Consider the following 21,022-nt stretch of genomic DNA (forward strand, 5'->3'; position numbering starts at 1 on the left):
GGTGCTGAGGGAACCAACAAGAGGTAAAAACCTACTTGACCTCATCCTCACCAATCTACCTGTCACAGACGCATCTATCCATGACAGTATTGGAAGGAGTGACCACCGCACAGTCCTTTTGGAGACGAGAGGTTCTTCTGTGATACAACAACTGCGCCCCTTTTCATCAGCAGATTCGACGGTGATGTCTGGATTAGAACGGAGAAAACAAAGGACTGCACATTCAGAGAAAGATCGAGCGAGTGAGGGAAGTGGAAAAGCTGACATAGCTGATAGCATGCTGACAGTTCCTGAGAAAAAAGATTGTCAGACTATTTACAGCAATTAGGCTGCATTTTACCAGAATAACTCGTTGTGCGGTGTGAACTATAATGCTGCTGTTTTTCTACTACCGCATATTCGTCTAAGCAGCAACATAGATCAGCTTTGTATTAATAATTGTACAATTATACAGTATTATTGAGTCATCCCATTTCTAGGATGATAGAGTAGAGTTTGTTTAATTGATGATGACAATGTACCTTCCTACCTCTGTATAAAACAGAGCTATTTTTCAAACGCTAATGTTTCTCACTGCTTAATTGCTCATTAGCCATATGTTAACATCAGCTGCTATAGCTTCGGCTGATGTCAGCGGCTGACCTCATTTGAAGTGCTGTTGTCAGTATAAAGCAGACAAAAGACCAGATCCCATGATAACCTAGCGCAGAAGTCTCTGAGCTGCAGCCCATGAGTTGTCTGCAGCCTCTGAAACCCAAGCAATGCAGTTCTCTTTGTGCTTCTGTTTATTTACCCATTGCTTTATCCTGATGGAATTTTGTGGTTATGGAGATTTTGGAAAGGGCTGTTATTACTGCTTGATGGATGAATTCTAATTCACAACATCAAGATCCGTTAGTTATCATCTGCTTGAGATACTTGCAAGTTAAAGCAGAATGTCCATTTAATCTTTATACATGGCCCATGGATAGAAAAGCAGGCCTAGTTTGCTAAGTGTACCTGCTGGAGTAATACTGGACCTCATAGACTAGGCAGGACCCTGGTTTGATTGCTGTTATATATTAAGTTAGGAATGGTGGTGTAGTTCCAAGCCAGGATGATGTGTGACTTGGAATGCAACTTGCAGATAGTGGTGTTCCCATGTGTCTACTGCCCTTGTTTTTCTAGGTGACAGAGGTCATGAATTTAGGAGGTGCTGTCAAAGGAGCCATGATGAGAGTTTTTTTACACACAGCAGCCAACGGTGACGGAGGGGATGTATGCTTCTTTTGGAGGATAGAGGGCTAATCAAGCGGGCTGCTTTGTCCTGATGGTGTTGAGCATCTTGAGTGTTGCTAGAACTGCTCTCATCCAGACAAGTGGAGAGTATTCCATTGCACCCATGACTTGTACCTTTGCAGAAGGTGGACAGACTTTGGGGAGTCAGGTGAGTTACTCACTTCCCAGCCTCTGACCTGCTCTTGTCGCCACCGTATTTATATGGCCGGTCCAATTCAGTTTCTAGTCAATGGTAACCCCTTAGGATGTTGATAGTGGGGGATTCAGCGATGGTAATGCCATTGAATGCCATGGGGAGATGGTGAGATTCTCCCTTGTTGGAGATGGTGATTGTCCAGTACTTGTATGTTACTTGCAGCTTATCAGCCTGAAGCCTGAATTTTGTCCAGGCCTGGCTGCAATGCGAATGTTTTGATGTTGGCAAGGACAGGATGAGTTAGACAGATGGTGGTGGTTTAACAAAAACAGGTGCTACCTGCACTTCCAAAAAAGAAGACATGCTATGTTACAAAGGTAGCCATGAGTCATCTATTTTATAACTGATATTCTGATGCTGCAGGAAAGGGTTACTTGTATTCAGAACAGTAATTGTTTGTTTTTCCCCAACCTGCTGATATCTAGTTCTTAAAAATTAACTTGCTTTGGTCAAAGTGCAGATGTTAGGCAGCCAGGATTCATTAAATGGTGCTCTGAAACAAAACCAATACATTATCACGCTCGCCAGGGTTGGAGAGCAGTGCTGATTTGCTAAAGGGAGGAGACATGAAGCATAGCACAGCACACAGGTTTGTCCATTCAGTAATAGTATTTTGCAGAGAATTATTCATGGGTCTGAGAATTACGTTGCCATATGGTACCTTTTCTGTAATACTCCAATCAGAACAATGTCTCCCTCGTGTTTAAGCTCAGTTGGCAGAGTTACACTATAGAAAGTTCCACCGTTTCATTTGTATACTTTGATGTGTACTTTCTAATGCTCTATTTTAAAATAGGTTTCACCTAAGTCATTCATTGCCTGAATATGGGTTTTTGTTTAACCCCAAATTACCCATGACTAAAGCTGCAGAGTTTATTTTCTTCATTTTTCCTCTCTTCCCTTTTTCTCCCTACTCTTCCTCCTCTGAAAACATACAAATCACTGAAAGTAGCCACAGTGGTTTTTAAGACCATTTAGAAAAGCCAACAATGAACTGGGGTTCATTTCAAGAGGGATAGAATTGTAAAGCAGTTATGCTAACCTTGATTAGACCACAGTCTGCATACTGTGAACAGTTTTCAGTTTCTTATTACACAGGAACATGGGAAATAGGAGCAGAAGTAGGCCATTTAGCATCTCATCCCTGCTCTGCCATTCAGTTAGATCATGGCAGATCTTCTACCTCAATGCCATTTTCCTGCACATATCCCATATCCCTTGATGTCTTTACTACCTAGAAATCTATTGATCTCTGTCTTGAACATAATCAATGACAAAGCCTCCATAGCCCTCCAGGGTAGAGAATTCCAAAGATTTACCACCCTCTGAGTGAAGAAATTCCTCCTCATCTCAGTCTTAAATTGACTACATCTTATTCTGAGACTGTGCCCCTGGTTCTAGACACCCCACCTCCCCCCGCCAACCATAGCCAGATATGCTTCCTTCATGTACCTTGTGGAGCCCTGTAAGAATTTTGTACACTTCAGTGAGATCACCCCTCATTCTTCTAAATGCTAGAGAGTACATCTCAGTCTCCTCAATTTCATCTAATAGGACAATCCTGCCATCTGGTAAACCTTTGTTGCACTCCCTCTATGGCAAGTATATCCTTCCTTGGGTAAGGAGACCAAAACTTTAGCAATACACCAGATGCGGTCTCACCAAGGCTCTGTACAATTGCAGAAAGACACCTTTACTCCTGTACTCAAATCCTCTTGCCATAAAAGCCAACGTACCATTTATCTTCCTAGTTGTTTGCTGCACCTGCATGTTAGCTTTCATTGAGCCATGAACAAAGACACCCAGGTCCCTTTGGATATCAACACTCCATAATCTCTCACCATTTAAAGAATACCCTGCATTTCTGTTTTTCCTGTGGATAACATCACATTTTTTCACTTAATATTTTATCTGACGTGTTCTTGCCCACTCATTTAGCCTGCCAAAATACCCTTGAAGCCTCTTTGCATCCTCCTCACAACTCACATACCATTTTGTGTCATCAGCAAACTTAGAAATACTACATTTGGTCCTCACATCCAAAACATCGATATTGATTGTGAACAAATGTGAGCCAAGCACTGATCCTTGCAGTACCCCACTAGTCTTGGCCCGCCAGCCTGAGAATGACCAGTTTATTCCCACTCTGTTTTCTGTCCATTAACCAATTCCCAATCCATGCCAATATATTACCCCAATCCCATACGCTCTAATTTTGTTTACTAACCTGCGTGGGACCTTATCAAAAGCCTTCTGATAATCCAAATATACCACATCATTGGTTCCTCCTCATCTATTCTGCTAGCTACATCCTGAAGAACTGTCAACAGGTTTGTCGAGCATGATTTCCTTTTCATAAATCCATGTTCACTCTGCCCAAACCTACCATTATTTTCTAAGCGTCCAGTTATCACACCCTTTATAATAGATTCTATCATCTTCTCTACCATTGATGTCAGGCTAACAGACTTGTAGTTCCCCATTTTCCTCTCCCTCCTTTCTGAAATAGTGGGGTTACATTTGTTACCTTCCAATCTTCAGGAACCATTCCAGAATCTACAGAGTTTTGAAAGATTACCATTATCTCTACAGCCAGCCCTTTCAACACTGGGATGTAGATCATAAGGTCCAGGGGATTTATCTACTTTCAGTCCCATTAATTTGTTAATTTCTCCAGTACTACATTTTCACTAATACTAATTTCTTTCAGTTCCTCATTTCCACTAGTCCCTTGATTCTCGAGTATTTCTGGGAGGCTTTTGTGCCTTCCTACATGAAGCCAGACACACACTATTTATTTAGTTTCTCTGCTATTTCCTTATTCCCCATTATAAATTCTCCTGTCTCTGTCTGTAATGGGCCCACATTTGTCTTTGCTAATCTTCCTTTTTATATTCCTACAGAAGCTTTTACAGTCTATTTATGTCCTTTGCTAGTTTACTCTTGTGTTCTATTTTCTCTTTCTTTATCAGTTTATTGGTCTTTCTTTGCAGAATTCTAAAATGCTCCCAATCCTCAGTCTTACCATTTTTGTTAAGCAACGTTATAAGCCTCTTCCTTTGATCTAATAGAATCTTTAACTTCTGTTAGCCACAGTTGGATCACTTTTCCTGTTGGGTTTTTGTGCCTCAAAGGAATGTATATTTGTTGTAAACCACGTATTAATTCTTTAAATACTAGCTATTGCTTGTCTACTGTCAGCCAATTTTCCCCTCATATTTTCATTTACTTTGTTTAAATTTAAGACCCTAGTTTCAGATTGAAGTGCATCACATTCAAACTTAATTTAAAATGGTCAACAAATAGTCCTCAACAAACTGTTGTAGAAAATCATTTTGTATATATTCCAGGAATTCATCTTCCATAGCATTAGTGCTAATTTGGTTTACTCAGTGTATGTAGATTGAAACCCTCCATGAGTCCTGTATTATCCTTGTTACATGCACCTCTAATATCATACCCTATATCACCACTACTATTTGGTGGCCTGTAAATAACTCCCACCAATGTTTAGTGCCCCTTGCTGATTCTTAGCTCCACCCAAACTGATTCAACATCTTGGTGATCTGTTCGAAGATCCTCTCATTAACATACTAATCTCATCCTTTATTAACAGCGCTACCCCACTGCCTTTTTTTTTTACCTGTCCTTCCTAAATATTGAATACTCTTGAACATTCAGTTCCCAGCCTTGGCCACCTTGCAGCCATGTCTCCGCAATGGCAATTCGATCAAACCCATTTACTTTTATTTGTACCGCCAATTCATCTACCTTGTTGTGAATGCAGTGTAAATTCAGATAGAGTGCCTTAATTACCTTTTAAATATCCTCCTTTATTATGCTGGCCTTTTTTTCTGTTGTCTTCCAATTTCACTTACTGCTTTTCTTCCTACCATTACCAGCTTTGTTTCTCCATCTGAATTCCCTCTCTGGTTCCCATCCCCCTGCCAAGCTAGTTTAAACCCTCCCCAACAGCACTAGCAAATCTGCTGGCTAGGATATTGGTCCCTGTCTTGCTATGGCGTAACCCGTCCGCATTGTATAGGTCTCACCTGCCGCAGAACGAGCCCCAGTGCCTTAGAAATCTAAAGCCCTACCTCCAGCACCATCTCTCCAGCCATTTGCTCTATCTTCCAACTTCTGTACTCACTAGCAAGTGGCACTGGGAGTAATCCTGATATTACTGCCTTTGAAGTCTCACTTTTTAATCTCTTTCCTAACTCTCTCAAGCTTGTTTTCAGGATCTTGTCCCTCTATCTACCTATGTCAATGGTACCGATGTGGACAACAACCTCTGGATGTTCACTCTCCCCCATGAGAATGCCCTGCAGCTGCTCAGTGACATCCTTGACCTTGGCACAAGGGAGACAACATACCATCCTGGAGTAACGTCTCTGGCCACAAAAACGCCTGTCTGTTCCCTTAACTATTGAATCTCTTACCACTATTGCTCTTCCACTCTACTTCCTCCCCTAATGGATTTGGCTGCACACCTCTTAGGAACCATCATCCTCACCAGTACCTAAAACAGAAAACCGTGTAGTGGGCGAGATGGACTCCGGGAACTTCTGCACTACCTGCCTGGTTCTCCTAAACTGCCAGGCAGTCACCCAGTACCCCCCTGCCCATACTGTCTTAACTTGCAGTGCGACCAGCTCCCACTGTGCTCTCTACATAGTTCTCAGCCTCGCGGATGCGCCACAGTGACTCCAGCCGTTGCTCGAGTTCTGAAACCCAGAGCTTATATTTCTGCAGCTGGTGACACTTCCTGCACATGTGGTCGTCTAGGCCACAGGAAGCACCCACAACTTTTCACATGTTACAGGATGGGCATTCCACATGGCCAAGCTGCCTTGCCATGCCTTTACTTTACAGACTATTATAAACTGGAGACTTAAATCTAGACCCTACTGCTCCTAATAAGCTTTACTACTGCTCATAAACCTTACTCCTACTAATAAACCCTTAAAATTACTACCAAATTGTCTGAGTTTTAAAAGATATGTGAGCAAAATACTTACCAACCAATCACATATGTTTCCCTGTGATGCCATACTTTGAATTTTTCTCAGAACACGGCCACTCCACAAACTGATCCCCCAGCTCTTTTAAACTGGTCTGCCCAAAATTAAGGTAGCTACTTACGTCAACAGCACCCCCTCCCTCACAGCACCGAATTTCCTCACTCACTGAATTCTCTCACTCACCAAATTCCCAAGCGCTCACTCTGTGACCAGCTGCTTTCTTCGCGCTTGCTTACTTTGCGTGCTTAGCAAGGCCACCTCTATAAGAGCTGAAATTCTACAGAGATGAGTCAGCACTGCTGGCAAGAGAATCTGGTTCAAACTAGCTACCTAATTAACTAACTGCAGCTGCCTCTCCTGTAGGGAGCTTGTTTACCCCTGACCATGACTGAGTAACTTTAACAGTAAATTGTAGTTGAATTCTAAATGCGAACTAAACTAGATTTTAGAAAGAAATTAACCCTTAAAATTCCCTCACTTGCCAAATTCCCAAGCGCTCATTCTGTAACTAGCTGTACTCAGTGACCAGCTGTTATCTTTGTGCTTGCTTAATTCGAAAGAAGGATACAGAGGCACTGGAGAAGGTTGAGTTATTTTTTTTACAAGGAAGATACTAGAACTGAGAGTTCATACTTATCAGGAAAGATTGAACAGGCTGGGGCTCTTCATAGAAGGGGAGGCTGACTTGTGACCTGATGGTGGCCTTTAACATTTTGAATGGGTTTGAATGAGTAGACACAGAGATATTTCCACATGTGGGGGAGACTAGAACCAAGGGTCATTACTATAAGATAGACACTAATATATCCAATACGTAATCCAGGAGAAATCTTTTACCCAGGGTGTGGTTAGAATGTGGAACTTGCTAACACATGAAGTGGTTGAGGTGAATAGCTTAGATGTATTCAAGGCAAAGCTAGATAAACATTTGAGGGAGAAAAGGTTATAGGTTATGCTAGTGGTGTGGGTGAAAGCGCAAATGGAACATAAATATTGCCATGGAACAGTCTGCCTAGGGACAAAGCCCCGTCAACATAGTGAGGACACCCACCATTGTGCTGTGTGGCACTACTACCATGCTAAATGGGATTGATTCACAACAGCTATAGCAATTCAAACTAGGCACCTTTGAGGCGTTTGAGTCATCATCAGCAGCAACAGAATTATATTGCAGCACAATTTCTAACTTCATCGTCCGGCATACCCCTCACTATGTCATTACCACCAAGACAGGGACCAACCCTGGTTCAATGAGGAGTGTGAAAGAGCATGCCAGGAGCAGTACCAGCCATACCTAAAGATGATGTGCCAACCTGAAGCTACAGCACAGGACAACGTGCATTAGAAACAGTATGCAATAAACAGTGAGCAATCCTAAAACCAACAGATCAGATAAAAGCTTTGCAGTCCTACCTCATCCACTTGTGAATGACAGCAGATAATTAAACAACCAATGGAGGAGAAGGCTCCATGAATATCCTCATCCTCAGTATTGATGCCCAAAAGCCCAAAATGCAAAGGACAAGGCTGAAGCATTTGCAACCATCTACAGCCAACCATGCTGAGTAGATGGTTCATCTCAGCCTCCTCCTGAAGACCCCGCCATCACCATGCCAGATTCTGCCAATTTGATTCACTGCACTTGATATAAAGAAACAGCACTGGATACAGCAAAGGCTATGGGCCCTGACAACATATCAGTTGTAGTGCTAAAGACTTGTGCTCCAGAGTTAGCTGCTCCTCGAGGCAAGCCATTCCAGTATAGCTACATCACTGGCATCTACCTAACAACGTGGAAAATTCCCCAGATATGTCCTGTCCACAAAAAGGACAAATCCAATCTGGCCAATTACTGCCCCATCAGTCTACTCTCAATCATTTGCAAAGTGATGGAAGATATAATTGACAGTTCTATCAAGTGGCACTTACTCAGCAATGGTATGGTCACCTATGCTCAGTTTGGGTTCTGCCAGGACCACTCAGCTGCAGACCTCATTACAGTCTTGATCCAACCACATGTAGAACTGAAAGAGGTGATGTAAGAATGACTTCTTTGACATTAAGACAGCATTTGACTGGGTGTTGCATCAACAACAACTTGTATAGCACCCTTAACGTAATAAAATGCTCCAATGTACTTCAGAGGATCATTATAAAACAAAATTTGGCACTGAGCTATATAAGGTGATATTAGGGCTGACGAGCAAAAGCTTGGTCAAAGAAGCAGTTTTAAGGAGTTATCTTAAAGGAGGAAAGGGAGGTAGCGAGATTTAGAAAGGGAATTCTAGAGATTGGGTATTAGGTAGCTAAAGGCACAGTCACCACTGGTGTAGTATACTTTCCCCCTCCATAACCCTTGGTTGGGTGGTTTGGAGCAGGGGCTACAGTAGCCTGTTGTTGCATTTCTGCAGCCACTCTAGTTGGGTTCAGTTAAGTCAGCACAGATTGGAGGAAAACCTGGGACTTTCCTGGCTTGTGTGGCTAATCAGACTTTATAAAAATACTTGAAACAAAGCCACCTGTGTGTATTTTCACATATTTTAACACATCTGCAATCTGGTTCAATTGTACGCTGCTAACATGGCATTAACATTTTTTGTTTATTCATTCACGAAATGTGGGCTTCGCTGGCTGGGCCTGCACTTACTGCCCATTCCTAGTTGCCCTTGAGAAGTTGGTGTGAGCTGCCTTTTTGAACTGCTGTAGACCAAGTGGTGTAGGTACACCCACAGTGCTGTTAGGAAGAGAGTTCCAGGATTTTGACCCAACGACAGTGAAGGAACGGTGATATATTTCCAAGTCAGGATGGCGAGTGACTTGGAGGGGAACTTCCAGGGGGTGGTGTTCCCATCTATCTGCTGCCCTTGTCCTTCTAAATAGTAGTGGTCGTGGAGTTGGAAGTTGCTGACTAAGGAACCTTGGTGAATTCCTGCTGTACATCTTGTAGGTGGTGCACACTGCTGCCACTGTATATCAGTGGTGGAGGGTGTGGATGTGGTGCCAACCAACTGGGCTGCTTTTTCCTGGGTGGTGTCAAGCTTCTTGAGTGTTGTGGGAGCTGCACTCATCCAGGCAAGTGGGGAATATTCTATCACACTCCTGACTTGTGCCTTGTAGATGGTGGACAGGCTTTGGGGAGTCAGGAGGTGATTTACTCATCGCACGATTCCTAGCCTCTGACCTGCTCTTGTAGACACAGTGTTTATATTGCTAGTCCAATTCAGTTTTTGATCAATGGTAACCTCCAGGATATTGATAGTGGGGCTTCAGTAATGGTAATGCCATTGAAAGTTAAGGAGCGCTGGTTAGATTCTCTCTTGTTGGAGATGGTCATGGCCTGACTCGTGTGTGGCGCGAATGTTACTTGCCATTTGTCAGCCCAAGCCTAGATATTGTCCAGGTCTTGCTGTATTTGGACATGGACTGCTTCAGTATCTGAAGAGTTGTGAATGGTGCTGAACATTGTGTAATCATCAGCAAACATTCCCATTTTTGACCTTATGATGGAAGGAAGGCCATTGATGAAGGTGGTTGGGCCGAGGACACTACCCTGAGGAACTCCTGCAGTGATGCCCTGGAGCTGAGATGACTGACCTCCAACAACCACAACCATCTTCCTTTGTGCTAGGTCTGACTCCAACCAGTGGAGAGTTTTGCCCCTGATTCCCATTGACTCCAGTTTTGCTAGGACTCCTTGGCAGGGCCAATAATTTTGGCCAAATTGGGGTTGACTTTGAAGTAAACTTATGTGAAAGGAGATCGAAGTTATTTTTGAAGTGAATTAGCTACGGTTGTTCTTGAACCATTATGTGACTTAACAAAGTCTATCTAGCTGGTATAGTAATTGCTATTGTATGCTAGTTGTCGAGTTACAGGTTTATTATCTTCTTAACTCTGAACTACAAAACTGTTGGGTGATTTTTTTTTTCATCTACAAGCAAAGTAGCCTGACTCAAGAAGGTCATTCGGATTATCTTGTATGTCAGAGGTACTGTCTTTTAGATGAGAGGCTAAACTGGCCCCATCTGCCTCCTCAGATAGATATAAAAGATCCACTGCATTATTTTGAAGGAATAGGTGTCTTGGACAACATTTATCCCTCAGCCAACATAATTAAAAGCAGGTAATCTAGTTATTTATCTCATCGCAGTGTGCAAATTTGCTGCCACATTTTCCTATGCTACAGCAGTGACTACACTTCTCAAAAAGGTACAAACTCCATAAAACTAAAGCGAGCACTTGCAAAAGGTAGAGAGGGAGGTGCACCAGTAAGTTTTAAAATTTACCGTTTTTAGCAGACCTAACAGGACATGCAGACAAGCTATTCGGGATGCCCCCAAGTTTATTAAAAGCATTGTTTCAAAAGCGTTGTCTCTTTCCTTTGTAATGATCCCAGCTGATGTTACTACTGGACAAGTCAGATGCCAGGTGGAACCTGGTTGATCGATCCTAACTTTTATTTGTTTGTTTAAACAAAGTGGCTGCAAAGTGGAGAGTAGCTACCGAACAGAGTCACAGGAGTCAGCTGATGAACTTTTAACAAAAGAATAAAACATTCATTATACAACAAAAGGTGGACTATATTATAATACTCCTTCATCCACAACTTTACCTTCACAGATGTATACAGATTTGTAAGGATAACACAAGTTACACAAGCTATCTTATACTTTAATGTTCACAAGTACACAGTGCATATAAACCAATAAGTGACCTGTGGCCAGGCACACCACACTCTGAAACCAAGTGACAGATACCATCCCAAACAGATGCTATGGATCGCTCCTCAACTCCCCCAGAAGTTTGACTCATCGTGAGCAAGTTGGCCTCGCTAAACTCCATCTTTCACAGGGTTTCCAATCTACATTCTCCAAGAACTCGCTTTGGAATCTTTTCCCAAACTGATGCTTTGTCTCAGACACCTTCCACAAGGGTCCGCCTCAAGGGTTTCGAACTCTCCTGGATTGCCATGTGCATTCAAACTTCATTCCACACATTGTCTTTCACTGACTCATCCATGCCAACAGAACACCACTTTCACATGCTCATAGTGAAGAGTTACAGACCTTCAGGTGTCCCCTTGGACCTTCTGGCTTCTTGCGCAACTACATTGTTTTAAATGTGTCCTGCAGCTTTCTTCTCTTTAAGCTTGAAGTCTTCCTCTCTGCTACTTACTTTCACTGCCACAGAACAGAACCTTTTCCAGATTCTTGTCCTTTGACTAAACTGTCCTCTTGGGACATTTCCTGTTCTACTCCCCTGGATTTGGGGACTTCCTTGTTTGGTTTCTGGAACCTGCTTCTGCAGCTTCCTCTCCTGTCCAGCATCTCTTGGCAATTGGCTTCAACTTTAGTTTGGGACTTGCTATCTCTCCCTCTGTTGTCCAGCCTCTCTGGAATCCTGGCTTCAACTAAACTGAAGCTGCTTTCAACTGAACTGAAACTACTTTTCTGTCTCTGTGGGTCCCTTTCTCTGAGTCCCTGTTGGTAGGCAAAAGCGCAGTTTTTTTTTAACCTTTGCTTTAACTCCCCTTCAAGTGTCATGAAATCTTCATTAAAATGCAGGCATCTTTTAAGGCGAAACTAAAATTCAACTTCTTTTCGTAACACACAAATACAGAAATACAAATCAAACTTAAACGTTAAAGCTAAAACTCATTCCTAATACCCAAAATACACGTATAACTTACTTAAACTATCTCTATTTCCTAACACCTTTATTTATATCTCTCCTCGAAGAAGGTAAAACATGTTCATTTGGATGGAATGTAGTGATGAGCTGCAATCTGGGGTATAATTTTTTTTTAGAAAAACAGATGTGGGTAATGGAAAGATGCCACTCTGGATGCCAAGTACCCAAGCGGACAAGTATAACTGTCGCAGGTTTATGTAATAAAAGACATTGTACCAAATAAGTACATGGGAGCATTAAACTGCTGCCTGGGTTATTACTGCAGCTTGGTGTATGGAGCTAATTACAGTGATGTATGAAAGATTGTCTGGAGCTACTCACTGCGTACCCTGTCTCATTTACAGTGCCTTTGAAAAACCAAGGAGATCATTAATTTTTTTTGTGTATGTTGAAAGACATATTTCGGGGTTGACGTCATGAAATTACATGATTAGTTATTTTTTTCCAGCGTGATCATGCTTATTATAAATGAGCTGATTTCCATTCCAAGGTGGCAGTGTTAACATCAGTTCAGTTCAAATGGATTAAAGGATGTTTCTAAATCCACAGCACAGTTTTGATTTGTTTGGAGTTGTGCTGCAAAGTCCCAACTTGACCATAAATATTAGTTTAGATTCTACATTGTAATTTACACAAGTACTTCTCTTCATCATTAAAAATGCCTAGTCCTGACCTTTACGTAAAAGCTTTCATTTAATCATTAAAATAGAATGTTCATGCTGCAAGCAATTAAGAACGTGGAAATTTGTTTTCTATCTTCCACTGACAGAACTCTTTGCTACCACAAGGAGAGGCTTAAATACATTTAAGGGGAAGTTACCTAAGCATAAGAGGGAGAAAGGAATAGAAGAGTATGCTGTTAAGGTGGAAGAAATCTCACGTGGAGCATCAACACAGGCGTAGACCTAGACTGAATGACCTGTTTCTTTGCTGTAAATTCTAGGTCTAATATTCCATCTTTGTTCATTTATTCTACTTTCACCCTAGTAGTTGACAACGCCCCAGAGCAAATCAATTATAAAGGAATTGTGGAGAAACCTCTTTATCCAGAGGGTGGTTAGAATGTAGAGCTCTTGACCACAGGGTTGAAGTGAACAGCACTAATGTGTTTAAGGAGAAGCTAGATAAACACATGATGGAGTTAGGATTAGAAGTATATGTATATTTATGTCATAAATACCAAAATAAACCTGCTGGGCTCGATGGTCTGTTTCTGTGCTGTACTTTTATGTAATTCGATGAGCATGGGTACCCTTGTGTGCCAAGCACTTTCCCAAAACTCCCATTTCTTGCATGTGGGTGCTAGTTGTTAATGTCTTGCCAATTACAATTTAATATTTGTTAATGTCATGCCAATCACATTGTTAAGGTTAAGAGAAATAGGTAAGGGCTATTAATGTTCTTTGAGCGATTATAAATAGGAGATAGCTGGGGCACTCGGGGGGGGGGGGGGGGGGGGGGTGGGAGGGAAGGGATGGAGGGAGGAGAGCTGTGAGACTGACCAAGTCAATAAACTCTCAATAAAGAAAACCTCTGTGCCTTGGTTTTGACTTCACCAACTGGCTTGGATCCTGTTACTACTGACTGTTGCTGGGCTGTTGGCCCTCAAGGGATGCTGCAGCCAAGCGTGATCTGCTCCTATCTGTGTATCTCTATTGTTTGAAACTGCACATTTATGTGGGCCTACAGATGTGTTCATTCCAGCAGGGATTGTGATCAAGATTTGGAACACTGGCGGAATTCCCTCTCTTCTCCCACCCTTACCGCCACCCCCCCAAAAAAACCATTCTTCACCCAAACCACCTGCTGCCTGAGTGAGATTAGCTAACTCTTCAGAAACTGAAGGATTAACCTGAAATTTTCCTGGTCTGTTGCAGACTAATTGATAGGCATTTATTTAACTATATCATTGTCATTGTATCATGTGAATACCAGGGTGGTAAAATATGATCTAGATTGGTCTTTATCATCTGGTAATGTCTCCCGCACTCTGTCCACCCCCACCCCCCTGTCCGCTCCTCCCCGTCCACTCCCCTCCGCCCCACCCTCCCATCCGCTCTCTAAAAACAGACCCTGAAGGGTAATGACTTTAAAACGCAACAACGTTAAGCGGAGCTACTTCCTGTAACTTATTTTGGGGTTTTTTTAGCATGTGCAGCATTGTGGCCGTCTGATACTTTCCAACTGTTTAAGGATAAAGAGCAGAGTGTGTGTTATCTACTGGTTTCTCGTATCTTTTGAAACTTTTGAAAGTTAATACTCAGATGGCAAAAAAGTGACAGCCATTTTATCAGAACAGTGAAAGGCAAATTTACTAATGGACAGAGGCAGCAGTGACTCCCTTGGCACGTCTGGCTTTTTATGTTGCAAAAAAGTAGTTAACTGGGCAAATCTGTTCCAAGTTCTGTCAGTCAAGGTGCCATATACAGATGCATGTTGGTGCCCAGATATACAGGAAGGCTTTTGTGCATTTATAAGAAAGTTACAGTTCTTAAATCTTGAATGGCAAAGAGCTGATTCTGCTTTATGCAGCCAGCAAAGATTGACCTGCAATACTATGTAGGTCAAACTAGTGAACATCTAGAAGGCATTTTTGCTGTTCTTGAGCTGGGAATCAAAATTGTGCTTCATGTTCAAACTGCTGGCTGCGTACTATAAATTTAAATGCCTGGTATGTCTATAAGTTTGTCAGATTCAAAGGCAGAATCACCTTCAAGCTACGTTAATTGGTTTCTATTTTCACACGTTGCTGTAAAAATTATAAACGGCCTGCATTTGAGATATTGTAAGTTTGATTCCTATCTAGATAAATAGAGAGATAACAGGCTAGAATTTCTACAAAGGGTTCCCTAATCTCGCCCCACCCTCCGCACTCACCCCTCCCATAGCTTTGGTGGAAGTTTGAGGGAAGCCCCAGGGAAATGGGAAGACTGGCTGTTTCCTCAAGGTGTCTCCAATCTACCACTGACGTTACTGTGAGAGAATGCACGAGCTCCGAACACCACCACCACCAACCCCCCCACCCTAGTTCAAATTCCAGACAAAATCTCCTGGTGTTTGTGATTTGGTTACGCTATAGGGCTAGTGTTTGAGACTTGTTTGTGTGTAGAGAGATGTATGACTGGCACCTCCATGTATCACTGCTACCACCGCATTGCTCCCCAGCGAGGGAAGACTGAACTCTACGCATGTATAGACGCTTTGGGCAAATGGATCGATTGTCTATCCTGAACGTATTTTAGTTAAAGAAAAACTTGCATGTGCATGCACAGTAACATATTCACACTTGCACACAGATCTACACTATCTGCAAATACTCTTGTACCATACACACAGCTGCACCCAGATGCACTTTCAGCAAGTTTGGGTAGAACTCTGTGGATACCTACATGCTACACTTGGACAAAATTTTGCATATTACAACATGAATTTACAGTACAGAACAGGCCATTTGGCCCAAGGGATCTATGCTGATGTTTAAACATCCCTTCGCACTTCAGCATAGGTTATGAGCAGAACCTTTTACCTAAGCCTGGTCAGATCTCTGCTCACTGGTGTCAAAATATAGAGTTGGGGGACAGCTAATTAATTAACAAAATAGTAAAAAAAATAATTTTCAAAGCTGCCTTTCTGTTAGAATTGTTCAGAATTTGATTTGCACAAATTGCAGCAATACTGCAGCAGGAATTGAGTCAAAGTGCCTCATTGAGATGGTCTCACATTCCTTGTTTAAATATGATTGGGCAACTTTGCCCCAGGCTTAATTTACATGTTTCCTGTTGATGAGAGAAACTGTTTTGCATCAATTCAAAGCATGCTATATAACCATTACAGTATCAAATGTATTTCACTGCACAGCCTCCGTTCAAAGTCTGCATATTCATCTCACTTGGTTATTTTCTGTTCAGTATATCTAAGCTCAGTTTTTTGTCCTTAAGTAAGAGGTGTATTTCATTTTTTCCCTAACCCAGTTAACAGATTGACAAAATAAATAACAATCTGTTCTTGTTTTTGGAGCCAGGTATTGAACACTAATATCCAGAACAGGAGTCCAAAGCCTGGATCAGCATTCCAAGAACAAGAATTGGGATTCTTCCTTGAAACAGGACTTCAGAGAGCTCATGTCATTTATTTCAAAAATGGGTAAGATTCGAGTTACTTGGAGCTTTTTGCATGTGTCCGCGGGCAGGCGTGTGTATAATGATGTGTATGAGGCAACATTGGTGTGTGCTGGGGCATTGTGGGAAATGTGGGTCAGCATATTGAATCTGTGTGCATGGGCATGAGTCGCACATCTGTGTCTGCTCGTGTGCATGCAAGTGAATCTGTATTTCTTCAATTGAAATGCATTCAGAGAAAATGATCAAAAGGTTTCAGAGAGGAAATCTGGCAGGAAGGAAAATTCCAGAAGGATTTATTAGGAACAACTTCAGGATTGTGGAGGGGGGAAATACTTGAAAACCTTGAATTGCTCACCTATTTTCTTGAAAAGCTGAGTGGAATGAATAACTGATTTAACTTGAAGACCAAGCAATGTTTGTAGAGTTACAGAGAGCAGTAATTGTGTTATGTTTTATGCTTTTGCCCTGTTTTGTTTTGTTATTTTTGTCTCCTAACATCTGACCTGAAGTGGTATTTTGCTGAGGAACTAGAAAATGAACATTAAAAATTGTCAACCTGTTCACTTACTTCCATAGCACATGATTTAAAGTGTGCTAACTTATTGTGTTAGTTTAGCACATGCGGCATCGGGGCCATCTGAAATTTTCCAATTGTATTTTAAGGATAAAGAGCAGAGTGTGTTATCTAGTTCTGGTGAAGAGTCATACAGACTCGAAACATTAACTGTATTCCTCTCCGCAGATGCTGTCAGATCTGCTGAGTTTTTCCAGGTATTTTTGTGTTTGTTGTTGTTGTTTGTGTTATCTAGTTATTTCTCATATCTAAACTTTTATTTACTTTTGAAGGTTAATATTCAGATGGCAAATAAAAATGACAGCCATTTTATCAAAACAGCAAAAGGAAGATTTACCAATGGACAGAGGCAGCAGTGACTTCTTTGGCAAATATGACTTTTTATGTCGCAAAAAAGTGTTAACTAGTCAAATCTGTTCCAAGTCCTGTCAGTCAAGGTGCCATATGCAGATGCATGTTGGTGCCCAGATATACAGGAAGGCTTTTGTGCATTTATAAGAAAATTACAGTTCTTAAATCTTGAATGATTAAGGGCTGCTTATACTTTATGCTGCAAGCAAAGATTGACCTCCTATATGTAGGTCAAACTAGTGAACATCTAGAGAGCAACTTTGCAGTTCTCGAGCTGGGAATCATAGTTGTGCTTCATGTTCAACCTGCTGGCTGTGTACTATAAATTTAAGATTCTAGGTCAGCAGTGATTGTGATTTGCTTTGTAGTTTGTTAAATAGTAGGTATGCTTTCTATCTCAGAGAAACTGGTTTCAAATGAATCATAATCTTAAAATTAGAGCTAGGTCATTCAGATATGAAGTTAGGAAGTAATTTTTCACACACACAATCTGGAATTCACTCCCCAAGAATTTATTGGAGTCAATTGAAATTTTCGAGACTGGATTGACAGATTAAATGGACTTGAGATAGCGATCAGCCACGACCTAATTGAATGCTGGAACAGGCTCAAGGGGTGGAAGGGCTGCCTTGTTCCATTGTACTTGAAATGACGGCTTTTGGCCGATGCTCTTTTCCCCATTCCTTCCTCAAAAGTACAAACTCGGAAAGGAGAGCTTCTGTTTACTTGGTGCTGTTATAGGATGTGGTGATATTAAAATTATTCTCATGAGCAAAATCTGAGGAGCATAGAACAAATGCATAAGATGTCGTCTTTGTTTTCGGACCAAATGGGCATACATTTCTCACCTTGTAAGCAAGTTTATATGGCAAGACCACATCCCTGAAATGTGTTCTGGCAGCTGCACGCTAGCTCTCAGTGGATCCCAGCTGTAATAAGCACAATTGTTAAACTTACGGCCTAACAGCTAGGGGATACTGACATATTTTCGCGGTCCCCAGCTTTTTCCAATCCTGCCTATTTGTCTTCTGGTTTCTGCTGTTTTGTTTGCGCTTTATTATACCCTTTCCCATTTGGAATGATTTCCTTTTGAAATTGCCATTTTTTTCTTACTCTTAGTCCTTTCCTCTTCCAATTTATTTTTTTCTTTTGTACAATATAGGTTGTATTTCTAATCTGTTTACTTCCATTTTCTCTCCCTTTACTTTCCCAAAATAGTAGCCTCTTTGTTGGGGCACAATCCAACAGGCACAGGGAAACTTCTGGTCAGGATTGTCAACTTTGATTAGACATATAGACATGAAGTTTACATCATCTAACCTCCCACCTCCATCCACTTAACCTGAACCGCTTTCTCCCTATCTCTAAAATTGAATAACAAATTTGCTGAAGTGTGAAAAGAATTTTTTTTTAAATAAAAAAACACCATTGTTTTTTAATGCCCCTGTGATTTTCTGCTCCTCTTGTTACTCATGGCAGTGTCCAGGAGATTAAGTTTCAACTCCTGGAGGCTCCACGACAATCCTGGAGAATTGACGATCCGAATTCTGGTGTCTCACCCAGCAGCTATTCTTCCTGTGTGGGCTAAATGGAGCATGAAAATCATGGAGTACATCACAGCGCAGCACAAAACAGTCATCATCTCGCTCACAATTCACTGAAATGTGATGAGGAGCAGTGACCTTGGATGATCTTGTCTGTGGCCTGGGTGCATCTGGGTGAATTGTAGCACCCAGCTCTGAGTGAGATCAGCTAACTTCTCTCAGGCTTGGAATCTTTCCGGTCTGTATGGCACAGCATCACATTGAGTGATGCACTTATCCATGAAGCTGTCAATGTGGCTGGTTCTCTTATGCTATTTGTCTTTGAAAAATAGCATCCTATCTATGTATAATATGTATTAGAGATAAAAGAAAGAATTTGCATTATGGAACATCTTTCATGACCTCAGGGCGTCCCAAAGCCTTGTATAGCCAGTGAAGAACTTTTGAGGTGCTGTAACTGTTGTAATGCAGAAAAAGAAATCCTGGGTCAGTTTTGCTGAGAGAACAGCAACCAGCATAAATTGGGAATGGGATTGCATTTAAAATGAGTTTAGCTTTTCTTGCTGAAATGAAGTTAATTGTTTGTTGCGTGCAATAAACAGTGACCTGAACACTGCCTCACTATGTAAACTCTTGAGTTTGCAGTCAGTGTTACTGATAATTAACTAGGACAGTAAAATAAGATAGTGTGCGTTTAGGACATTCACAGTGATCAAGTTGAGGACGATATTGCCCTGATTTCTTATTCAGTCAATGTCATTTCACAATTACATAAGTTGATTGTGTCAATGGGTAAAAGAAGCTTTAAGTACTGGAATGTAATGTGGTAGTTAATTTGCACACAGCAAGCTCTCTCAAACAGCAATTGGTGGCATTATTTGAGGGGAAAATGTTGGCCGGGGTAGTGGGAAAATTCCCCTGCAACAAATGCAGCACTGCAGTGTTTCTCTCACACACAAGATCATCTGCTTCCAGGCACCCACTGAAGGTGCTCAGAGTTACCAATGGTCTGGGCTGGAGCAAGGGATCCCTTGAGGATCCTTCCTCTCTCCCTCCCACAGTGGACAGAGCTGATCAATCTAACATTGTAGTTTTTGCACCTGTTGGAGGACATTGTGAGTACACTTAGATCAGACTGAGTGAAAACAAAAATTAGATTTATCACAAACACACAGATAAATTGTGCTTCGTCAAACATTTGTATGAGACATTTAAATGTAAAAGCCCCCCCCGCTTCCCTTCCCAGTTTCTCAAGCCCTTGTATACCACCTATCTCTGATGGCCAGTAGGAGGGGACAGCACCTCAGAATCCCACCACTGAATTGCAGAATCAACTGATAGAAGCTATGTTTATGGCCAATATTTATCCCTCAGCCAACATCAGTAATAATTACCAGATAATCTGTTTATCTCATTGCTGCTTGTGAGATCTTGCTGTGTGCCCTCCATATTTATGCAGAATACCCTTCAAAATTACATCACTGTCTGTAAAATACTTTGGGATGTCCTGAGGCTTTGAAAGCTTATACATAAGTATAGGTCTTTCTTTTTATGTGAGCATACTTCCCCTTAATTTTCCTCATCCTCTTCCCAGCAAACCCTATCAGGTGCAAGGCAGCGATGAGGCACTCAGCAGAATACAAAATCTGGCTATTGGCTCTTCAGATGCACAGCATCACTTTAAATATCACTATTAATGTAATGGATATCTCAGTAATGCAGAGCTGACTGACTGGTCAAATCATGCACTAACTCAAACCCACACTCGTATTCAAAAACTTGGAATCTATAAGTTAACCACAAACAACTTGGACTAGCTGTGATACAATCTCCCACCAGGTTCAATTCATCAAGAATTGATTCATTTATGGAGTCATCAAGCTTGACCAGATTTAACCACTTGGTCATCACTAACCCAGGATAGAAACAACATGAGGTTGCATATTTATTCATGTGGAAATACATATAATTTAATCAGAAATAGGCATGGAATTCCTCAGGGAGGCAGTATGAAGCTTGAAGAATGCACATTTTCAAATTATTTTTTTCAAGGTGAAGCACAGAAATAGCCTGATGTTGGCTGAGGGATAAATATTGCCCATAAACATATCTTCTGTCAGTTGATTCTGCAATTCAGTGGTGGGATTCTGAGGTGCTGTCCCTTCCTATTGGCCGTCAGAGATATGTGGTATACAAGAGCTTGGGAAACTGGGAAGGGAAGTGGGGGGCTTTTACATTTAAAT

At 41.6% G+C, this 21,022-nt stretch overlaps 1 protein-coding gene across 1 annotated transcript in view; it reads left to right on the plus strand.

Annotated features, from left to right (window-relative positions):
- The window catches only part of ttc7b (tetratricopeptide repeat domain 7B), a 253,419-nt gene that overhangs the window by 10,877 nt on the left and 221,520 nt on the right, over positions 1–21,022 (plus strand). Inside the window, exon 2 of the mRNA XM_078562037.1 lies at positions 16,211–16,332. The gene's annotated coding sequence lies outside the window, so the exon portion shown is untranslated. The remainder of the gene's footprint in view (positions 1–16,210; positions 16,333–21,022) is intronic.

Source organism: Cetorhinus maximus, chromosome 18 (assembly GCF_964194155.1).
Source record: "Cetorhinus maximus chromosome 18, sCetMax3.hap1.1, whole genome shotgun sequence".
NCBI classification, from domain to species: Eukaryota; Metazoa; Chordata; class Chondrichthyes; order Lamniformes; family Cetorhinidae; genus Cetorhinus; species Cetorhinus maximus.